Genomic DNA, 9,172 nt, shown 5'->3' on the forward strand with positions numbered 1-9,172 from the left:
CAATTTTTTTATTAAACCCACACATTATGTGGAGAATAAAAAGAAAAGACGGAGAAGCCAAGGTAAAAAGGTATCCATCCCAAATGACGTTGCTCCTATTATTATTATTATTATGCCTCATGAGAATGAATCAAAATAATTGTGGAAGATGATATAATTGGTGATGGTATTGATTCTGTCTTATGGCACAATGTCCGAAGAAACTATTAAAGATGATTTTGCTATGCCTATCACTCATTGTGATGATTATGATTGGGAAAATAATGATACTTCCTATAATATTGAAAATATTTTTGGCACCAACTTAGAAAATTGTGATGATAATATGTAATGACCCGAGTCTGATAAGATTCAACATCTCTGTCCTCACTGTGCTAGTCCCTGGATCGACTCACTAGCACACACAGTACATATGAATATCAGATAACAAGTGCATCATTTACTATAACGTATGATCCAGAATTTATAAAGTATTACAAACTGAATAGCACATGGCTAACTTATTCAATAATAATAGTGGAAAGGTAGCATAATAAACGACGAGTCCCATCAATGCCCACTGGAGAAAATGCTGAGTGAAGACTCGCGACCCTACTGTATCTCACTGATCATCTGAAAATCCTGCAACATGATAAGTTGCAGCCACAAGGGTCAATACATTGAATGCATTGGCAAATCACACAATATGATAAAGCAAACCTACATCCATAAGTAAAGTATATGACAAACAAAACACTCAAGTAAGTTTGGAGAAGAATGTCTTCACCTACCTCCACTAACTGAACTCACGACCGCCTCTAGTTTAATCACCCAAGATAACCCCAAAGATTCTAAGAAAACATAACAAGAACTTCAGAAGTATCTCAAGTGCGCTCTGTCAGTGGCGCATTCTCTAGGAACAATAGAGCGCTCTGCCAAGGACGCATTCACCTGATTTAAGTTCTGAAAACTATACCTCGCCTCAAGTGCGCTCTCTCAATGGCGCATTCTCTAGGGACAATAGAGCGCTCTGCTAGTGACGCATTCACCTGGTTAATAATCCCGAGCCTATGGCTATAAACACTCACCACTTTCATGGATCACTCGACACATGCCCGCGTCTACCATAGCAAGTTGATCACACCATCACATAATACAATCAATACCATAATATAACAACAGAGAACATACATATCAAACCAAGCACATGTCTTAGCATAAAAACCACACACGCATAGCAGAATATAGGATGAGCAAAATCAAAAGTGCAACCTTGCCTTGAACGGTGTTGAAGTACTCTAACGATTAAAATCCGATCCGCTTCACACTCCGGACAATCTATAAGATTAACGAAGGCACCGATAAATAAACCGTACTCACATAACACCACGAATAAAGTAAACAACAAGGAATTCAAATAAAAACTTAATTAACAGAACATATCAGTAGGTATACATTATCTACAAGCTATTAGGATCACAATACAAAAAGAATCAACTAATTTTGGATCAACAGTTTGAAAGTTATGGCCTCCGGAAGGTTAAATTCAAATATGAGCAAATTCAAATTTAGAAGTTTCAAAAATTATATTGGATAGGTGTGCTGGATAGTGGGGATCATGATGAAGAATTTGGCATTGGTTTCATCAAATTTGGACAAACTATGCAAAAGTTATGAAGGTTTGAAAAACAGTAACAAATCTATTTTTGTTATAAAACAAAATACCTGACACGTAGCACACTATGATAGGCAAAAGCGTGTTTGCTGTTGCGGCCAACGGATGGACGGCCACTAAATAGTGCATACCGGTTCGAATAAAAAAACAGAACATAACTAATCCAGACCGTCGGAGGGAGATCGGACGGATGTGAATTGCTCACCGGAGAACAGAGGCTGGAGCGTCACCAGAGTTGGAGAAGAAGGGTGTGGGCGGCTCGGACTTGGAGCGTGCGGTCTCTGCAAAAACCTCCTGAGCTTAGGGACGACGGAACGAGGTGAGGAGAGACGTGGCGAACTAGAAAACGTCCACCGGGACGGCCGAGACTACCTCTCGTGTCGGCGACGTCTGGCTGGAGGAGTGGTTGCCGGCATCAAGCTTCAGGGCGGGCTCATAGCGCTCGCTACGGTGCTTCCCTGTGTGATATAGATGGTCAGGGAGACAGAGGAGATTGATGCGAAGAGCATAGAGGAGAAGGGATGTGCTGGGAACCTTCTGTGTCAACGGAATCGACTGAAGAGAGCTCCTACGGCAGCGCAGCTCCGGCCAGATCTGAGCGAGGCGAAACGGGCACATGAGAGAGGGATTTTGCCAAAAATCGACAGAAAGAGCAAGGGGATTATTTATAGAGTAGTTCCCGTGCGAGAGGGACGAGATCCAAGCCGAATCGGCGAGTATTTGGATCGGGGAGTGGTCTCCACGAAGAACACGGGAACGAGAGAGATGACATGTGGGTCAGGATGGTCAGCGGAGGAGAAAAAAAAAGAACCAGCGGGGTGGGCTGCTCGCTGGGCTTCGGCCTGCTAGGTGATACTGCACTGCTCCAGCGCAGTGGGCGATGAATAGAAACGGGCTGCGCTGGGAGCCTAGATGAATAGTAAACTCTGGGAAAATATAATATTGTGCAGGAGGTGTAATTGGAGAAAACAAAATACCAAATGACTTCCAAAAAATACCGCAACACAGAGTAAAATATTATTACTACTATATAAACCGTGAACATTTTTTTACAACACAAATGCATTTTTGGAAATTATTTTATGCAATAGGAGCCTAGAAGAGCATTATAATAACAACTATAAAATAATTTTGAGCTTCTATACTTACCAAAATAGTTTCTGTAAACTCCAGATAATATCATTAACATTTTCCAAATATAATTTATAGGGGAGAAGTCATATTATCTCCACTCCAAATATTTTGCCTTGAGTTGGAAAACTCTTTAAATATTCAGAAAAATTCAAATAAGCATAAAAATCATGATGAAAAGTAATGATCCTATTAACATACCAAATCTGAAAATTTGGGATGTTACATAATAATTGTTATACTATTGGTGCTATTCATACTATTATTGATGAGAGTGATAATGCTTAGGATATGCCAAGGCACAAGCTTGGGGATGCTATGTTTGATGAGAATGACATGTTTGAGAATTTATTTGCTGTAATTACTGTTTGTCCCAAGCTTGGGCATGCTATGCTTGATAAAGATGATCTTTTTAGTCCCTCTATTTTGAATGATCAAATTTTTAATGATGGTTGCATGCCTCCTATTTATGATGATTGCAATATTTATGAAAGTGGGTTTGGAAGAGTGTTAACTTTAGATAATAATTATCCCACTATTTTGGAGGGTGTTGAATCTTATTGTAATGATAATAGTGGATTTGGAGAGGTCATGACTTTATTTAGTAATGATTCCACTATCTTGGAAGAGGTTTCAATTGATTATGATGAGAACAAGGTTGCTACTTATGATGATTATTGTGATGACACGTATGTTATAAAAAATAGTGATGATCATTCTTATAAAACTTGTCATAATTATGATTACCTTTTTTGAACATTATCTTTTAATGTGGAACCAATTTATAGTATTCGAGTTTCATGTGATACTCCCATCACTATGGATGAGAATAAATTTGCTTATGTGGAGAGTAATAAAATTTATATGGTTGTGGATCATGAAAATAATGCTTTATGTGATAGTTATATTGTTGAATTCATTCATGATGCTACTAAAAGTTACTATGGGAGAGGAACATATGCTTTTACATATTGCAATAATATTAAGTTTCCTCTCTATGTGTTGAAAGTTTTGAAGTCGTGCTTGTTTTGCCTTCCTATGCTAGTTGATTCTTGTTCCCATAAATTGTTTGCTCATAATATACCTATGCATAGAAAGTGGGTTAGACTTAAATATGCTAGTCATATGCTTCATGATGCTCCCATTATGTTTCAATTCTTATCTTCTATGTGAGCATCATTGAAATCATCATGCCTAGCTAAAAAGGCATTAAAGAAAAACGCTTGTTGGGAGACAACCCAATACTTATACCTATGGTTTTTTTTTGTGTCCACATGATTAAGCTAATCATGTTTTATAGCTTTTGTTTCAATAAAGTGCCAGTGAAGCCTTTGGGATAGTGTGGATGGTAGTTGACTTGATTCTGTGAAAAAACAAAAACTTTTGTGCCCAGTTCTAGAATTTTGTAAATTCACAGAAACGTGATTTTGCTCTGAATTTTTATACATAAGCGATATACAGATTCCCTATGTTGTCCTATTTTTTCATAATTTTTGGATCTACAGAAGTATGGTCATTATTCAGATCATTACAGACTGTTCTGTTTTTGACAAATTCTATTTTCAATGCATAGTTTGCTTGGTTTAGTGTTTCCATAGCTTATATTAAGTGACATAAATTGTGGAAATAATGGAGTACAGTAGGCATTATGTGGAAACAATTATTAATCTTGTATTTTACAGTACCAAAGTGCATGATTTGTTTTACTAGACTAACCCATCTCACGAAGTTCCGTTAAGTTTTGTGTGATTGAAGTTTTCAAGTTTTGGGTGAGATATCGATATGAGAAGAATGAAGAGTGGCAAGAACCTAAGCTTGGGGATGCCCAGGGCACACCAAGGTAATACTCAAGGAAGACCCAAGCAACTAAGCTTGGGGATGCCCAAGAAGGCCTCCCCTCTTTCGTCTTCAATATTATCGGTAACCTCACTTGGAGCTATATTTTTATTCATCACATGATATGTGTTTTGCTTGGAGCGTCATTTTCTTTTGTTAGGATTTTCTTGTTGTTTGAATAAAATACTTAAGATCTGAAATTCTTAGATGATAGAGAGTCTTCACATAGCTACTTAATTATTTAACTACTCATGGGTCTTCACTTATATCTTTTTGGAGTAGTTTGCCATTTACTCTCTTGATTCACTTATATCGTATGAGTAAATGGTTGAATGAATTGAATATCACAAATCTGAAATTATATATGTTTCATATGCTTATCCCATGTGGAGTAATGACTTCGCATATAAGAAGTATAGGTGGTAAAATTTATTTGAAAGTTATCAAACACAACATTGGTCACTTGAACAATTCATGAAAGAATATTGAAGGAAGAGAGATTTCACATATAAATATACTATCTTGGACATCTTCTATGATTGTGAGTCCCATTAATTATTTTCAAACTTGAGCAAATTAGTTGAAGTTGGACAAGGAAGACAACGTAATGAGTTATGTTTTTGTATATTTGTATAGAAGTTATATTATTATGGATCCTCCAACATGTGGTGCTTACTTAGGATCTTTTGCTAGCCTTCACCTGTACTAAATGGGAATACTGCTTGTGCATCCACTTCCTTAAACCCAAAGTTATGCCATATGAGTCCACCATACCTACCTATATGCGGTATTTACCTGCCATTCCAAGTAAATTTGCATGTGCCAAACTCTAAATCTTCAAATAATAATATGTTTTGTATGCCCAAATCGCTCATGAAGCGACAGGGGGCGGTCAGTATCTTCCATGCTAGGTGGGTTATTCTCACGATGAGTGTTTATTCACTTGTCATTCACGAGAAAGTGGGTGGTAATTGGGATGCCCAGTCCAATGATCAAAATCAAAATCAAAATATAATAATGAAACAAAACTCCCCCGGGTCATTGTTGGTATGGAGGGCACCCGAGGATTCGACTCGCCATGGCTTGTGTTTGTTGGTGGAGGGGGATTAAAAACTTTACCTTTATGTTTTGGAACCGCCTATAATGTGTCTAGCATGGAAGATATTGAGAACTCTCGGTCGTTACGTTGACAATGAAAGCGTACCTCTCAAAATTATATTCATCTCTTTTTCAAAAGCTTCGAGCTCTAGCACCTTTGCAAATGTCTGCTTCCCTCTGCGAAGGGCCTATCTTTTACTTTTATGCAAGATTCAGTAGTATTCCTTCTCATTTCAACCTCAATTATTCTCTAGTTGGCAAGTATCATGTGGTGGGGAGAGATCCAGGCATATATGGCCATTCAAATATATTTGATCATGAATTATTATTGTTGCCAATTATCTATATGATAAATAAGTTGGGAGGCAAAACATTGAGCCCCTATCTTTCTCTGTGTTCGATGGATGCTATTTGTTCTAAAAATATGCTTTGAGTGTTAGCAATCATGGAAGACTATATGATAGTGGAGTATGTGGAATTTGCTAAATCAAAGCTCTTACATAGACCCTTCCTGAAAATAAGATGAATTGCAATTGTTTGATGACTAAAAACATAGTTTGTTTGTTTTCAAGAAAGTTTATGGTTTATACTTTAACATGTGAATAGCTTGCTACTTGATCATGAGAAGTTTTATGATAAGAGCTATTGTTTATGATATATAATGATGCTAGAAAAGGTGTTTTGAACTATCATTGATCAAACTTATGCACTATGCTAGCATTCACACTTCAGAAATTACTTCTTTTATCATTTACCTACTCGAGGACGAGCAGGAATTAAGCTTTGGGATGTTGATACGTCTCAAATGTATCTATAATTTATAAAGTATCCATGCCATGTTTACAACAATTTTATAAGGTTTTGGTATGATTTGAATAAAACTAACCCGGACTGACGATGTTGTCAACACAACTACCGTGGTGTCTTTTTTTGTGCAGAAATAAAAGTTCTCGGAATGGGCAGAAAATTTACGGTGATCATTTATGGAGCAGAAAAGACCCACGGAGCACCGGAGCTGGACCAGGAGGTGACCGAGGAGGCCACTAGCCTAGGGGTGCGCCTCCCAAGCTTGTGGGGCCCTCGTGCACCCCCTAACTTGATTCCAACTCCAAATACCCCTATATATACAGTAACATCTGAAAAGAACCTAGATGAGAAGTTCCGCGGACGCAAGCCTCTGTAGCCACGAAAACCCAATCGGGACCCCGTTCTGGCACCCTGCCAGAGGGGGAAATCATCACCGGAGGCCATCTTCATCATCCCGGCAGCCACCATGATGATGAGGAGGGAGTAGTTCACCCTCGGGGCTGAGGGTATGTACTCGTAGCTATGTGTTTGATCTCCCTCTCTCGTGTTCTTGATTTGGCACGATCTTGATGTATCGCAAGCTTTGTTAATATATTTGGATCTTATGGTATTCTTCCCTCTCTACCTTCTTGTGATGAATTGAGTCTTGCTCTTTAAGGTTTCGTTATGTTGGATTGAATATTGGATTTGGGAACACTTGAACACTTGATGTATGTCTTGCATATGTATACCCGTGGTGACAATAGGGTATTATATTGATTCAATTGATGTATTTTTTGGCACTCAACTCGCTGATTCTCGAGATGACATTGGGGTAATCTATGCATGGGGGTTGATGCACGTTTTCGTCCTACGTTCTTTGATAGAAACTTTTGGAGTGATTCTTTGTTGCATGTTGAGGGATTGTTATATGATCCAATCATGTTTTCATTGTTGAGAGATTTTGCACTAGTGAAAGTATGAACCCTAGGCCTTCTTTTCAAGCATTGCAATACCTTTTTTGCTCACTTTTGTTACTAGTTACCTTGATGTTTTTATATTTTTAGATTACAAAAACCTATATCTACTATCATTACTACACTTGTATCACCATCTCTTCGCCGAACTAGTGCACCTATACAATTTACCATTGTATTGGGTGTGTTGGGGACACAAGAGACTCTTTGTTATTTGGTTGCAAGGTTGTTTGAGAGAGACCATCTTCATCCTATGCCTCCCACGGATTGATAAACCTTAGGTCATCCACTTGAGGGAAATTTGCTACTGTCCTACAAAACTCTGCGCTTGGAGGCCCAACACAAGTCTACAAGAACAAGTTGTGTAGTAGACATCAAGCGGAGAAATCATGTGATGCCCCCGAGTACGCTTGAGCCCCGGGGCTCTACAATGTCTTTTTTTGGAAGGTTGGCAGGAGATGTGCCAAATTCATTGATCAGAAGAGGTAATACAAAAAACCTCCAAAAGAAGGAAAGCACATCAAAAAAGACTAGTGAAAAATAAAAGAAAGAAAAAAAGGACCATGCTTGCACCACCACACACCCAAGCTCCAGCATCAACCGTGCACATCATCAGAATCCATCGTCGAGGTCTTCAAGATGACGCCTCCAAGGAGGAAGTGATATCAAGGACACCACCATCACCCGATCTAGCGAAACCAGATCTTAGGTTTTCACCCGGAGACCTCAGCCATGTGGTAGCAAGAGCAACGAGCTCCATAGCGGTACCTCCAAGGAGGAAGACAACATCCGTAGATGTTGTTACCATGGGCATCGACAAGGTCGATGTAGGATTTTCATCCGAAGCCGAGTCTTCTACCAACTATCCCGGATCCGAGACCAACCCAACACACTGGGTAGAACAAGACTCAACTTTAGCAGCAAGGACAACAAGTCACGGAGCCACAGGGGGTGCTCGGGTCCACCCGAGCACCTTCAACCCCAAGTATGCTAGCTCTGCACTTGGTGGCCCCTCAAGGTAGCCTGCCAATCAACAAGGCATTTAATGCAGGGCTAGTGGAGATCTCCTTGGGCTATGTGGGCTGACCATCACTTTCAATGCGAGGGTGACTGATAGCCTGCAAGTGCATAGGGTTTAGTTGTAGCCTTTTCGAAGTAAGAGTATCGATCCCACAAGGTGCACATGAATTGAGCGTTGCCTCTTCTAGTGAATTATGAGTTTGTGCATGCAAGTGATTGGAAACTATAGACAAAGTGAGGGCAAAAATAAATTTATGTTTAGGTGTAAAGCGAACTGGAAGTAAATAACATAATATTAAATAGAGAAAAGTAGCACGATCAACAAGTGGGAATGATAGAGGAGTAAGGTGTTCTCAGGGAGTCCGGAATCCTCATTGGTATGTTTCCAGCGTAACCTATGGATTGGTATAGTATGGTCTGGATACTTGAGCCACCCTTGACGATTATGTTGGGCGGAGCCAGGTACAGAACATGTTCTAATCTAGGTAGACTTCGTACCGCGCACGCCACTAACGTAGTCTCCCACTGTGGGTTACATCTATGGTAATTAAGGGTTGCCCCATGGACACAACCTCTCTAAGGGTTCTCCTCAAATCCCCTATCGATTGCAAAGATTAGAAGCGAAGGCTTTTACTATCACCTCAAATTACCTTCACGTAACAAAATTACA

The 9,172-nt window shown here is 39.3% G+C and overlaps 1 long non-coding RNA gene across 2 annotated transcripts; it reads right to left on the reverse strand.

Annotated features, from left to right (window-relative positions):
* Nucleotides 1-419: 419 nt before the first annotated feature.
* Nucleotides 420-2,443, reverse strand: LOC109770219 (uncharacterized). 2 transcript variants are annotated; one of them, XR_012182839.1, is made up of 5 exons: nt 2,189-2,443; nt 2,027-2,112; nt 1,860-1,935; nt 1,257-1,317; nt 420-621 (listed from the first exon to the last, which is right to left on the reverse strand). It is a non-coding gene; the product is annotated as an uncharacterized lncRNA (long non-coding RNA). The 2 variants fall into 2 exon arrangements; XR_002234512.4 differs by having other exon boundaries at nt 1,252-1,317.
* Between the last annotated feature and the right edge of the window lie 6,729 nt (nt 2,444-9,172).

This window comes from Aegilops tauschii, chromosome 4 (genome assembly GCF_002575655.3).
Source record: "Aegilops tauschii subsp. strangulata cultivar AL8/78 chromosome 4, Aet v6.0, whole genome shotgun sequence".
Lineage (NCBI taxonomy): Eukaryota > Viridiplantae > Streptophyta > Magnoliopsida > Poales > Poaceae > Aegilops > Aegilops tauschii.